Source organism: Papaver somniferum, chromosome 5, assembly GCF_003573695.1.
Source record: "Papaver somniferum cultivar HN1 chromosome 5, ASM357369v1, whole genome shotgun sequence".
Lineage (NCBI taxonomy): Eukaryota > Viridiplantae > Streptophyta > Magnoliopsida > Ranunculales > Papaveraceae > Papaver > Papaver somniferum.
This window is the reverse complement of record NC_039362.1, coordinates 39704156-39719114: the sequence shown is the minus strand read 5'-3', so window position 1 is coordinate 39719114 and position 14959 is coordinate 39704156. Positions and strand designations below refer to the sequence as shown.

At 35.6% G+C, this 14959-nt stretch overlaps 1 pseudogene; it reads right to left on the bottom strand.

Moving 5' to 3' along the window:
- Positions 1-14653: 14653 nt before the first annotated feature.
- On the bottom strand, positions 14654-14750 carry LOC113284758 (annotated as a pseudogene).
- Positions 14751-14959: the final 209 nt, after the last annotated feature.

Here is a 14959-nt window from a genome sequence, read left to right as displayed (position 1 = left end):
ACATGGATTTGTGACCCTTTGAGGCTACATTATCCACTTCTACTATGTTGGATTTGAACAACTTCCCTTGACGTTAGATGTCATTGAATCAAATGTTGAATTTCTTTGGCTTTTAAAATAAATAAATTGTGATCCCTTTTATGTTTAAGAATAAAAATTGTATAAAGGTATTATAATTAATACGTATGATTGTCACAAAGATAAATTCCTAAAATCTCTAGCAATTACTTTTCTTGAATAATCTTTAATGAGTATCATTCGTCCTTCATCTCTTCCTCAATTGAGAATCACATAAATGACAAAGATTTTATTACTTTTCTTATAGAAGTAATAACGAGAATTACTTTTCCATTCAAACAATGGCATAATTCAAACTTTTATTTACCTCGTTTCTCATTTTCCTTTTTATCCATAAAGGTGAGCGCATACAAAGAATCTCGTTTCCAATTTCTGGCAATCTTAACGAGAATAGTTCAACTTTAAATGACCATGTATGTGCATATGTATATTGATATGCACAAATGGCATACTTTAGACTGGTCCTTATCTAACAAATGTCGGCGGAGATTAAAAGATGAGCTTAGATTTTAATTTAGATACACTCCCTCAAATAAAAGAAGAAAATTAAAATGTTCAACAAACAACAGGACAACTGAAAAACAACCCAGAAACTAGATCAAACAATAGGGATACCAAATGTATTAATGAAAGAAAATAATCCAGATCCAGTCACCAATAAAAGGCAACCCAATTTCAATATACACAACATTAACACATGCATCATTGACAAACGTCACATGATAGCAATGTACAATGTAAACTAACAATAATGAAATGAAAGTTTATACAATAGTGGGTAAAGCTATAGTCAAGTATGGTAGTTGTTACTTACAAAAGAAAAGTTTCCCTGTATGTCCCAAATTCTCGTCAAGCAATGGTACACTTCTCCACTAATAGTTACCAGCCATTCGTTGGAAACATAAGGGTACCAAGTACACCACCAACTTTTTTCGTTTGGAAACCTTTATGGATATAACCTAATACAATTTCAAGCACACTAACTGAATGATCCTTGACAAGAGTTTATATCTCTAACCTCTTCCCAATCAACATGTATATAGACAAGAGTCAGTGAACCTGATTGTTAAGAAGAGTACTTGGACGATCTCAAAAAATCAATATCCAAGATCAAATCTAGTCGTATCCAAATAATCTTCCAAGTAACTAAACTTGTTATTTATCTTTCAAGATACGAATTCCACAAGAAACAAGTCTCGTAATCGATCACAATTATATGGACGTATCTACTACGATAGAATACGTACAACTTGCATAACTCCATTTATAAAGATAAACAAAATGCGTAAAGGAAAAACACAAGACACCATAAGTTTTGTTAACGTGGAAACCACAACTGCAGAAAATCGTCGGGACCTCGTCCATATTTGATCACCAAACTGTGTTAAGACGTTATAGACACTAGCCTACTATCAGACTTCGGATTGGAATGCAGTTCAGACTGAATCCACCCTCTAATCGATTCAGTTACAGTCACGCACCTTACGTATCTTAAACCTCACAAGGCTTTATGCAATTGATTCCCTTAGCTTACATCCTAAGAGTTGCTGCAGCTAAAGTGAAGACTTTTGATACCAATCTTCCTCTAACAGATAAGCCTATTTGATTTCCATTTAGATCAAAGATCAAGGTGAGGAAATCTGTTTGCAATAGACAAAGCTAGCAAACCTCATATATTCGTAACTTATGACTCCCGAAGAGCAGCCTAGATTCTTAAACACCTCTCAAGAACAATCTTCAAAAGATCAATTAACATCAGTTTTGATATATCTATCTTAAGGAATCACAAACTCTGAGACTAAGAAAACTTTACGATTACTACCTATCTTTACTGAAAGAGATTACGAAAACCTCGATAACAGAAAAACAAGATCAGGTTTCACAAACTATCAAGGTAAAGGTAATCGTACCCGGCTTCACGAATCCCCAAAGCGAAGTATTTTAGTCGTAGACCTAATTATGTTTCTCAGAGGAAACTTAGGTCTATAAAGACAACTCTAGAATTAACTAGGACACAAAATGTCAGGGATTGAATTTCCCAGTTGAAAGAGCATCTCTATTTACAGTTTTCAAATATCAGGGGTTGCTTAGAATTCAAGCTAAGATAACTTGGGAATCAAGCAAACACTTTTAGGTCTTGAAAAGTACTATAGAAGAATATACACTAGGAACCGGTTTTGGAACCGTGTATAATAATCGTTCGGTTTATCAAGTATGCTAAAGAACTAAAGCAATTTGATGTTCATTTAAACACCTAAGAATTTAATCATGATGCGCACACACATAAGTGTTTGAGTGATCAATGAAGTCTTAGAAGTGTTTGAGATAGTTATAGCAATGTTAAATATATTTTAAAAATAAGTCTTTGAGCATCTGCTAAAAACTGCTGGGACAGTTGATACAACAGTTCGTGAACCGTTAGGCTTGTTCACGAATCACGGTGTAACGATACATGAACCGGGTTCGCCAACCCTATAAGACTACTGAACTCAATTGACTACGGTTCGTGAACCGGTTTCGCCAACCTCTAGCCTATAGTACAAACTTCAAGAAATTAGTTCACAAAGGTTCGTGAACTGTTCCCAACTGAATTCACGGTTTGCGAACTGGTTCGCCAACCTTCCTGTATTCCTGAACTCATATATCTATGGTTTGCGAACTGGTTCACCAACCTACCCCGAGCAGAAATATCAGATAATTCAATATTTCTTTCTTATTATGTTTGGAACATTCTCACGTGATAAAATCATTTGCATGAGCAATTTTCATTTGGTCCACAAATTAATTCAAACAAAAAATTTCTAAAAACTAATACTGTTAACAACCGTTGAACAACTTTGTTAAAATCATATCTTGAGATTTTTAACAAGACAAGCTTGACTCGAAACTTATTCTTTGTAAATCTATTAGCACTCATACAACAACGTCTCACCAGATAAAATGGTAAGATAGTGAGTAAAATAGAATGGTCCAGTCTTCACATACATGACACAGAAGTTCTCCAAAATTCGTACCTAGTCCGAGACTTGACATAGTTGACTAGAATTCAAGATATAATTTTGATCATCTAACATTGACAATAAGCTTGAGATAGCATGATTTGAGATAACATAACGTGTAGGTTCAACGAGCATTGCTCTAACATTCATAATCATTGTTAAGACGTAAGATATTTGTGCATAATCCCAAGAACCAAAGTAGGAACATGTTAGACTAGACATGATTTTCATGATTTTAATTTATTATAGAACTTCAAATCGAATTTCAAAAGAAAATGACACACAATAGGGGAAAAGGTCTGAAATCTTTAGCAAAAGGCAAGAAAATTGAAATAAGCAAAGTAGACACACATGTATTTTCACTAAGCTTTACATCTTGTTCACAATTTAACATATGAACTACTTCCTCTGAATCTGCACCAGATGTTAACAACCTATATTAGGCAAATTATATATACGAGAACAAGAGGGAGCCGTCATTTCCTTATTTGAATATATCACACAACATCAAAGGCTCATTGGCCACTTTAATAGATGAATGTTGTGAAAATTCCTCAAGAGTCATATAAAATCCAAACGTAACAACTTAACTTTGCCTCTCATTCAGTATGTCGATGATTTGGAGCGATATGAAAATACATGCTTGCCTGCTACACGGTAAAGGTACGAATTTCATCCCCCACCCCAAATTTTATATGTCAAGCCTATTCTAGCCAGAAGGAATCCAATATTATGCTTGCACTCCTAACCTCACAGTCTGCCGCACAAGATAACTCATCTTCCTTCTTGTACAAAATCCCAAAGCATGCATGAGATAAACCTAAGCTCATTTTTCCACAAGTAAGTTGAACTCTTTTAAGCTTCAAAGTTGGACTCCAATCCATATTCCAAATGGACACATATTACTTTGGTGAACTAATAAACACCTACAATGTTTCATTATAACATGGAGGTTCATAAGATTGCATGGAAGGTGATCAAAGTGGATTTCATGGCAGTACTAGAGAGTTTGAATCTGGCATGAAGTTAGATTGGAGAACAAATGTTTCTTTCATAAGTTTGATTCCTAAAATGGAAAAAGTTGGTTCTCCTAAGGATTTCAGACCAATCATCTTAGTCAGCAGCATATACAAAATTCTTTCAAAGATTCTCACTCAAAGATTCAAGAAGGTGCTACCAAAACTAATCTCAGAGAATCAAGGGGCTTTCATAGCAGAAAAGCAAATTTTAGATGGCATTCTAATAGCAGGTGAGTTAATTGATTCAAGATTTAAATCAAAGAAACCTGGAATATTATGTAAGCCAGATATTCAAAAAGCTTTTGACAATGTTAGCTGGCACACCATAAGTCATGTAATGCAATGCTCTGGCTTTGGAGATAAATGAATCAAATGGATGGAATGGTGTGTGTGTTCTGCACAACACTCAGTGTTGGTGAATGAAAGCTCAACTTCAAGATTCAAGCCTGAGAAGGGATTAAGACAAGGAGATTCATTATCCCCTTTTATCTTCATTCTTGTAGCTGAAATCTTCACAAAAATCATGAAGAATGCAGTACAACCAAATATGATTTCTGGATTTTCAATAAACTCAATTTAGATTTCTCATCTCCAATATGATGATAACACTTTGGTCTTCTTGAATGGCTCAGAAGAAGAAGCTGACAACCTAGTGATCATTCTACAAATTTTTGAAGCAATCACTGGCCTGAAGGTGAATTTTCAAAAAAGTTCAGCCATAAGTATTGGTGCAAACAACATGGTAGAAGCAATTGCTTAAATCTTAAAGTGTAAAGTGGAGACTCTTCCTCTAAAATACTTAGGAATGCCAGTGGGAGCTAAGTCTAGAAACTCAGACATTTGGGATGCTGTCATTGAGAAGTTCCAAAAAAAGTTAGCTCTTTGGAAAAGGAAGTTCTTTTCAAAAGAAGGAAGAATTGTACTTATTAAAGCTACATTGTCAAGTCTGTCATTATACTATATGTCAATATTTCATTTGCCTGTGAAGGTGGAAAAGAAGCTCAAACAAATAACGAGGAACTTTCTATGGGGTGCAACTTCAGATAAAATGAAAATCATTTGGGTTGCTTGGGAGAGAGCATGCATACCTAAAGAAGCTGAAGGACTGGACATCAGAAATCTAAGACTCACCAACAAAGCTCTGCTTGCTAAATGGTCTTGGAGGTTATCAAAAGAGAAGAAACAACTTTGGAGAAGAATAATACATGAAAAAATGCACACTAAATCTGAAGCTATATGGGCTAAACATACCAGTAAACCACAAGGAAGAGGAATGTGGAAGAATATTCAGAAACAAAGAGAAGTAATTGAGCAATTATCCACAATCAAAATCAGTAAAGGAAATGCAGTTTCTTTTGGGAAGATATTTGGGTCGGAACTCAAACTTTAAAAACAAGATTCCCTCTCATATACAAACTAGCTTCAGCAAAAAATGCTTCTGTCAGGGATATGATCAAAAATAATACATGGGATATAAAGTTTAAGAGAAATCTTCATCAACCAGAAATGTCTCAGATGCTCCAGATGTTTGAGGTTCTAGGGACTCCACCAACTCTAGAAGATGAAGAAGAAGATGAACTGATATGCACTGCATCTGGAGGTTTCAACACCAAAACTTGTTATAAATGGCTCATACAAGAACTTCCTGCTACACCAAATGATGTTCCTTTCTCTTGCATTTGGATTCAGTCTGTGCCTCCTAAAGTGCAATTTTTTATGTGGACTGATGTTCAAAACTCCATTGCAACAATAGATAATCTAATGAGGAGGGGATGTCAGATTCAGAATGTTATGTGCTCTCTCTATAATGCACATTCTGAAACAGTAAACCACCTGCTACTACATTGTGAGTATTCACACAAAGTCTGGAGTTATTTCTTAGGAGGCTATAACATCAAATGGGTTCAATCTGGGACTCTGAAAATGCAGCTACAAGCATGGAAAAATAGAAGAGGAAGAAACATGAGAAGAAAGGTATGGCCTTTGTTGATTTTTGCAATCTCTTGGGCACTATGGAATGAAAGGAATAATAGGGTTATGACAAGGCAAAGACACAAGAATGAAACATAAATAATCTTAGAGATTAAACAACTCATATGTGTTTGGGGAGATAAACAAAAGATATTCAAATTTTCTAGTTTCCGGGACTTAATCACTCATTGGAAAGTGATTTTGGATAGTAGATAATTTGCATCTGTGTAAATATTTTGGGGGCTCAGTTTACTGGGCTTTTTACCATTTTCTTAGTACATCGACCTTTTAAAGTCAAAAAAAAAGTATTCAAAAGGAAAAATGAACATTTTTCAATAAAACTTATGCTTGGCTTGGCCTGGGCTTGTTGTCAATTTTGTGCAAGGGTCTTGCTAATCTTCTTTCTCTGAATCTCTATATTTATTCGTTCAAATGTTTTGGGGCTTGGGCTTGGCATCTCGCGCAAGGGTCATGCATCTTCTCTGTACGATCTAGGGGGTGAGCATTTGTCCCAAAGGCAACGGATTTAGCAGGACCATCCGTATTTTTGTGGGTGGGTATCCGGATCACTCCGGACCGTTCGCTAATAGTTTGGATGCGGATGAAACTTTTAAAATCCAACGAATTATGGATTGGGCCCATATACAACCTTGAAAATCCGTTGGACATCCATAATCTTCGGTACAAGTATGAAGTTAGTATATTTGTTTTTTTTTTTTGCCAAACTTTGATGAGCTTACAAGATACAAAACCAATATATGTATAAGTTGACATACTTGATCCCAAGTATACTAAAAACATCTTATTATAATAAGGTATCAAGTATATGGAATGAAAGGAATAATAAGATGTTTAGTTGACATACTTGCTAAATGGTCTTGGAGATTTATGAAAATCTCAAACCTTATACTGCTAACGTTGTTTCAGTAGCTACAGGGACTTTCTTTTATCAATGTGTTTATCTCTTATTACACCCCACTCCTGAGGTATTTTTGATCCTTTTCTTTTGTTTTTGGTCCTCTAAATCTTTTGATGATTTTATTCTTATTTCCAGTATTCAATAATTTATGTTTGTTTGTTTTGGTGGTGTGATTCGGTATTGTAGGTTAAGGAAACAGCTATTCATTGCTGGAACCATTTTGGGTACAACAGCTCAAACGGTGAGTTCTGCTCTGCGCTGCCTTTTGCTCTTATGTAGTGTTCTAGTATCTTTTCGTATTGAGATTGCTTTATCATTGTAGTTTATATTCTAGATGAGGAACCAAAAATAGTTTGCCAGTAACATCATCCACTTCCGAAATCCTAATAAAATTTGATTTTCTAGGAATTAATGCATCTAATGTGAGTGATATTTTGGCTAAGTATGCCCGTAATACGAGATTAACTAAAGAGTGGTGTAGAAGAGCACTGAACAGTATTAGGAGGCAGTTGTTATTAGATGTGGGTCAAGTTGTAACAAACCATTAAATTTCAGTTTGCATCGGAAAAAATCAAAAAATAAGACTGAAGCAGGAGATCAATGTAGTCAGGGTTAGTGTTTTTAGTTAACTGATCTCATTGACATTTGATTGAATTTGGTATTGTATTATGGGAAAAAAATAAAAAGAGATTCAGCTGAGGGTCCAAATGACTTATTAGTAGATCTTAACAAAATTACACTTTGCACTAGTGAGTAATCTTTAATTTTAAATGCAGTAGTATTCAAACAAGGGTGTATTTCGTGTTTCCTATATCCTATACTGAAACCTATCAATTATCATATAGATTGATACTCAGTATGTTCAAACCCGAGGTGTAAAAAGTGCAATCTTTTTAAGTTCAAATAGTTGGGGACTATTTCTAACAGCTTTGTACGCTTTGTGTTTGATGTCTGGCTATCACTGCCGCAGTGGTTGCTTGGTTTTTTCTTTGACTGAGTTTTCGCATTTTCGTCTCAAAGTGTAAAGTTATGAGCGCTGATTCATATGATGAATAATTTTTCCTTAATCTGGTCTCTAGTGGGGCATAAATATGAAATCTAAGATCTAACTGTGCTACAGATTCAGACAGCCTAACAAAAAACAGATAAGACTAACACCTTAAAAGAAACATCACTGAGTTTGTGCACGATGGTGTGGGTTGAACAATTTGTGAACAAATGTTGGTAGCTTTCCTAGAATTAGAAGCCTTTAAACATCCATAAGAGAACCAGTTTCCGCTAGAGCATGCCACGGAAGGCGAGATCTAAGCAGAAACTGCAAACTGTCAAAGGACTTGCAACCTGATCCGTCAATGAAAACAATAACTCTTCAATCCTTAAATTTTTTTTGTGGTTATGCAAAATTTCTTCTGTACTTAGGTGCATATTAATGTTGGTTATATTGTCAATGCCCTTAGTTTTGCCTTAGATTGTATCTTGTATTGCAGCTTATATGCCACATTTGAGCCTCCTTTACGCGGATCTAACAGAGGGGGAGAAGCTAAGAGCTACAGAGAAAGCAGTAGCACTTGATGAGAACTTCGGCACTTTGAGCTTCACAATATCTCAGCTTGCGTTGTATAAAACAGATACTGCAGATAAGACTCTAAAGTCATGGGAGAAGGTGGCTGAATACAATCTTGCCTAGATTTTCTTTTCAAATAAACGACACCCGTGTATGCCATGTTGCTGCCTGCTGTAGTTCTCTTATTCAGTTGCAACTTTTAATGCTATTAATAACAAATTTCAAGTTTTATCTACAAGATTTATACTACTGCAGTTTGAGTTTCCAATGTCTCATCTGGCTTTGCAAAAGACAGATACTGCAGGTAAGATCCTATGAGAAGGTGGCTGATTACAGTCTTGTCTGGATTTTGGGTTTATGTTTGCTCTTCTAATAAATGACTTCCTTGTATATTATGCTATGTTGCTGTAGCTTCATCAGATACATGTGTGATCTTGTTAGCTACACAATCTAGTAGAGTACATGCTGAGGACTAAAAAAAACTCGCGTTTTTAGGGGCCACCCGAAAGGATTTAGGGGCCATCAATTTATACCCAGCCAAAGACTCTAGTTAAGGGGTACCCTATATGATATTGAAGTTACATAAATGCTCTTCTGGTAAAACTGTATAAAAACCAAATCAAAAAAAATTCTACTCATTTCAACTCTTCTTCTTCCAGTTTCATATTATCTTCCGATTGTGGAAGAAAATTTTTTTTTCCCTCGTTCTTTTGTTCAACCGAAACATCGCCGCGAATCGTAAAATCAAAACATCGTCGATTCGTTTATAAAACAATGGATAAGGGAAATGAAACCCACATACCTAGAACCAAAAACGTTGCTCGGGGTATCGATCCAAAGATTGGGATTTTAGCAAGAAATAAAGAAATTCTTGCTGCAAATGAAGAAGAACGCGAAGAAGAAGTACCCGTCGATGTAGTCGGTGGTGGCGATTCCGATAGTCAAACACTTCGTCAACTTCAAATGGCCCCAATTAGGTAAGAATCTATCATTTTTGGGGTTTATTTCGCTTTAATTCGACGAATCGAGAAAAAAAATTTCTAGGGTTTTCGGTTATTTATCCAGATTCGGGCGATATTCATGCTTATTTACTTCCGAATGTAGTTGTGTTCTTCATTTCTCAAGAACATCGACAATATTCGGGAGAAATATTTGATGGTTATCGGCCAAATACTGTTGGCCATATTTTCCTGGATACAAACTGGTAATAATCGGTAGTTTAATGAATTTTTTGGCTCCCGAATATATTTAAGTAGACACACAGTATTCGGAAGTACACGCACTACCGAATATATATATATATATATATATATATATATATATATATATATATATATATATATATATATATTGAAAAAATCTCAAAATTTCTGATATAGGAAAAATCCCATTTTGGGGCCGGTATTTATTCGGAAGACAACATAATGTTTTATACCTCCGATTGTGTAGGATAAAATTTTAGAGTTTCTGAACTCCAGTTGATGAATATTCGGTTGTAAACATGTTTAGTTATATTCCGATTGTTTTTCATTCGGGAAAAATATGTGTCTTCTTACTTCCGAATTTGTTTATTCGGGTTATAGTTTTGTACTTTTGCTTCCGATTGTGTAGGATGAAAAATTTAGAGCTTCTGAACTCCAATTGATGCATATTCGGTTGTAAATATGTTTAGTTAGCTTTCGACTGTTTTGTATTCAGGAACAATATGTTTCTTTTTACGTCCGAATGTGTACATTCGGGTTATATTTCCATACTTTGTCTTCCGATTGTATAGTTTGTAAATATTGTTCCTTTCTTTGTTGTTTAGACAAAGTCGAGAAAGGAAGAAGAAAGTGACAGCTAGTGCTAGGAGGGAAAGGAGTGCCAAAGATAATTCAAGTGCTCAACAAAGCTTACAAGAACAAAGCAGTCAACAAGGAGTGCAACCAAGTGCTGAACAAAGTGTAGAACAACAAGGCAGTGAACAAGGGGTGCAACCAAGTTTTGAACAAGCCGCTCAACAAAGTGCAGAACCAACTGCTCCAAAAGTTACACCCCACCATGAAATTGAACCAGTTGATCCAGTGCCAAGAGTAGAAGAAGAAGGACAACCAAGTGGTACCCAAAAAGCCAAAAAGAAAAGATGGTGTAAAGAAGGATATTGTTAAGAAAGCATCCCATGGTTCTAGGTGGTTCCAAGGGCCAATATAGAAGGTTAGACAACCCATATTCGGAAGTTCGGGTAACTAAGTTAACTTCCGATTATTTCAAGTTCAAAATTTGAAAAGTATCAGTTTTTCCCAAATTCTGATTTTTGGGCCATCGTACATTCGGAACTTTAAAAAAAAAAATATCCTCCGAATATTACAAGTTCAAAACAAAACATCCCATGGCTCTAGGTGGTTCCAAGGGCCAATATAGAAGGTTAGACAAACCATATTCGGAAGTTCGGGTAACTAAGTTAACTTCCGATTATTTCAAATTCAAAATTTGAAAAGTATCAGTTTTTCCCAAATTCTGATTTTTGGGCCATTGTACATTCGGAACTTTACAAAAAAAATTATCCTCCGAATATTACAAGTTCAAAACAAACCATCCCATGGCTCTAGGTGGTTCCAAGGGCCAATATAGAAGGTTAGACAACCCATATTCGGAAGTTCGGGTAACTAAGTTAACTTCCGATTATTTCAAGTTCAAAATTTGAAAAGTATCAGTTTTTCCCAAATTCTGATTTTTGGGCCATCGTACATTCGGAACTTTAAAAAAAAAAATATCCTCCGAATATTACAAGTTCAAAACAAAACATCCCATGGCTCTAGGTGGTTCCAAGGGCCAATATAGAAGGTTAGACAAACCATATTCGGAAGTTCGGGTAACTAAGTTAACTTCCGATTATTTCAAATTCAAAATTTGAAAAGTATCAGTTTTTCCCAAATTCTGATTTTTGGGCCATTGTACATTCGGAACTTTACAAAAAAAATTATCCTCCGAATATTACAAGTTCAAAACAAACCATCCCATGGCTCTAGGTGGTTCCAAGGGCCAATATAGAAGGTTAGACAACCCATATTCGGAAGTTCGGGTAACTAAGTTAACTTCCGATTATTTCAAGTTCAAAATTTGAAAAGTATCAGTTTTTCCCAAATTCTGATTTTTGGGCCATCGTACATTCGGGACTTTACAAAAAAAAAAAATATCCTCCGAATAATATAGTCGTTTTTAGAAATACCAACTTAATCGGTAGATAAAAATTTAAGTTCGCTACCGAATATCTTGTTCGGAGGGAATACGTGTATCGTTAGCAACCGATTGTGGTGCATCATTGATACGAAACCTCAACGGCCATATTTTCAGAAACCTCAGCGGCCATATTTTCAGAAATTAGAGCCGTTGGAACTCTAATCTATATAAGGAGGGTAACCCCTCTCAGTTATTATTGAGTAAAAAATCAGAATGAAAAACCTTTTCAATGGCAAGTCCATCATCAATCGACAACATACTTCGAAGATGCAAGCGAACAACTACATCAATTGCAGCAATGGAAGAAGAAATACAAAAAAGGAACAAACAACCCAAAAAAATTAAACCATCGTTAGTGGCAACGAAGAAGGAGGAAGAGGAAATCAAGGCTAAGAAGCGAGGTGAAGAACAATTCCTAATCTTTACGAGATCACGATTGGTGAATTCATGGATTGCTTCTTGGATCGACAGGACTCCATTTTGACTACCAATTAGTATTTTCTTTATTCGACCATGAGACCCCTCCGCAATGCTTGTCGCCTCGTTCTTGAAGTTACGATATTCATATGTCCATGCAAACACAAACCTCTCCTTAATCTTTAACCATTGTTTTTTTTTACAATACTCAACCGGTTTTGGGTAGTCCGTGCCGTATTCATCCTCAAATTTCTTCAAGTTACATTCGTAAATTTCCTCGGTCATCGACCAAACGATTTTGTCCCATGCTTTCATGAACATTTTCCAAATAATTCCATCCTCCTTCCACTTTTCTTCAAATAACCTATCCTCTTCCTTACGTTCTTCCACGGTTAATTTACTAATGCGCTCATCCTCTTCCTATGACCTCTTGGTACCCTTCTTTGGTCTTTTAGCTTGGAAATGATGATGGAAATTGGTTTTGAGATTGCATTGAATGTGCCACGTACATTGCAAGTTTTGGGCTTCCGGAAACACTACCGCTATTGCATGCATTAAGGGTTGATCGTTATCTGTTACAATAACCCTTGGAAAATTATCACCGTTATAAATGGACCTCAACGTCTCCAACATCCAAATGAAACTCACATTGTTCTCATGATCCATTAAACCCCATGCAATCGTAAACGTGTTTTTGTCCGAAGTATGGCAAGCAATGTTCAACAACGGCATGTTATACTTGTTTGTCTTATAAGTATCATCTATCAACAAAATTTGATGAAAGCATTGAGCCAATTGGATCATTTCGGGATGTGCCAAGAAAATACGAACCACTATACCATCCTTTTCTTCCCTTCTCAAGGTATAGCCGTGTAACTCCGCTAACCACTCCGATTGTTGCATGACCGTTCTACCATCCCATTCAGTCCTTTTGATCGTAGCTAGGGCCGACTTAATTGTAGACAAAGAAGACAAGTTATCGGGGTCGTCCGTCTTTATTTTACTTAAGATCTCACTCGCTTTTTGGATCCGCATAGACCTCACTAACATGATTATTTTGAACTACCACGCACATGTTATCTTTTGCCTTGTTCATAAGCCATTCCCTTGCCTCCTTCTTACTTCCAAATGTCTAAACGTGCATAAAACAAAACAAATCTAATAAGCATAACCATTTAATATATAAATTTTGAAAAAAAAAAGAAAAGTAGTAATGAGTATACCAAATCGTTTGCATAGTATAGGGAAGTGTCGGGCCTCAAATAGAAATCATCAACAAACTCTTCAACGGCCTGCATATGAAAGCAACAAATTATTATACAATAATCGGAGGTTATTAAATAAGTCAAACTGCCGAATATACTATATTCGGAATCCTATCGGTTACCCAAAACACCCGATTTATGCAAATGAATGTACACAGTTTACTGAGTGCAAAAAATGATATAATCGGAATCTAAAATATATAGTAAAACATCTGAATATAAATAATCGAGATATAACTTTAATCGATAAACATCCGATTTTAAAGTTTTCGGAAATTTTATTTTGAGGCCACTGTTATATTCGGCAGTCAAATAATGTTAAACTATTACCGATTGTAAAGGATAAAAATACTGAGTTTTGAAATTTTTTGAGGAATTCGTTTTTGGGGCCATTCGGAGGTAAATAACTATACATAACTACCGAATGTAGATTTTTTTGGAAAACCAGTTTGGGGTTTTTTCTCATATTCGGCAGTAAACTACTATCTTGGAACTACCGAATATACATATTTGGTACTCAGTGTGTTATATTCGTAAGTTTATTCGAGAAATTATATACCGAATCTGGGTAGTTCATGGCATTCAATGCATGCAATAATCGGTTTTTCTTGTTTACAAAAGCACATAAACGCATACAAATCGAGTATTTGAGTTTCTTAACACAATACCTGTGTTTTACATGCATCGTTAGCTTCAATATCAGGCGATTCTCCATTTTCTTCCATGAAAGGGTCGTCTAGGTTTTCCTCTCCACAAAAGTTTGGATCATTCAACATATACCCCAAATCGTCTTCGCCATGATTCTCACCTTCTTCTTCATATCCATCCATTTTTGTAGTGATAAAATGGGTTTTCCCTTTTTTCCTTCATCTTCTTCTCTATAACTCTAACAACTCAAAAATGAAAAAGAAATGGAAAAAATGAAACAGAAATCATTCTAATACTGCACCGACTACAATCGGAAGTCTGGGTAAATTTTTGTCTTCCGATTGCAATCCGAGGATGAAAATGTTATCATATCCTCCAAATATATAAGGGTAATTTTGCCATTACGAATTACGCGAGATAAGGGATGACTACATTTTCCCTTTGGATGACCTTTTTTGTTTTATTGTTGGCCCCTAAATCCTTTTGAGTGGCCCCTAAAAAAGCGAGGTAAAAAAAGTGCTGAGAGGACTAAAAAAAAACGATGGAAGATTGCCAAATTCTTTTGGACTATTTTTGTATGTGTCCTTGTGCAGGGGCCATTCAAATGTTCTCGGTGTCATTCCACTTTTATTGGATGTCCCCAAAAAAGACTAGTTTTAAAAGCAGATTGTAGTATATAGATACACAAGCTTTGATTTGTAAACCTACCGATGTTGGCCTAAACTAGTGCCCAATTCCCAATTAGTCATCATCCAGAATAAACGAGCTATTTTTTAAGGGGCGGATCTAATAATCCAGAATAAACGAGCTATATTTTAAGGGGCGGCTCTAAGATAGGTAGACTCGTAAGGAAGTCAACT